This window comes from Alligator sinensis, unplaced genomic scaffold, assembly GCF_000455745.1.
Source record: "Alligator sinensis unplaced genomic scaffold, ASM45574v1 scaffold463_1, whole genome shotgun sequence".
NCBI classification, from domain to species: Eukaryota; Metazoa; Chordata; order Crocodylia; family Alligatoridae; genus Alligator; species Alligator sinensis.
Genome location: NW_005842584.1, coordinates 150754 through 150974, shown reverse-complemented (window position 1 = coordinate 150974; position 221 = coordinate 150754). Strand labels below are relative to the sequence as shown.

The 221-nt window shown below is 64.7% G+C and overlaps 1 protein-coding gene across 1 annotated transcript in view; it reads right to left on the bottom strand.

Annotated features, from left to right (window-relative positions):
- Positions 1–221, bottom strand: part of TMOD4 (tropomodulin 4) — an 8591-nt gene that overhangs the window by 5225 nt on the left and 3145 nt on the right. The window lies entirely within an intron of this gene.

Here is a 221-nt window from a genome sequence, read left to right as displayed (position 1 = left end):
CAGCCCAGGCCAGAGGCTTGGCGTGGAGATGGGGCCTTGGGTAGCTGAAGATACCCTGCCCTGGTGCAGCTGGGAGCTCCCTGCTCCTCCAGTTCTGAACCGGGTAGAGCCACGCTGCCATGCCCTGTGCTGCCCACGGCCTCCTTCAGCCATCCTGGGGGAGGCTGCTCAGGGGCTAAGGCAAATTCCTTGGTGTGGGGGGGTCTCTCTGCCTCCATCTG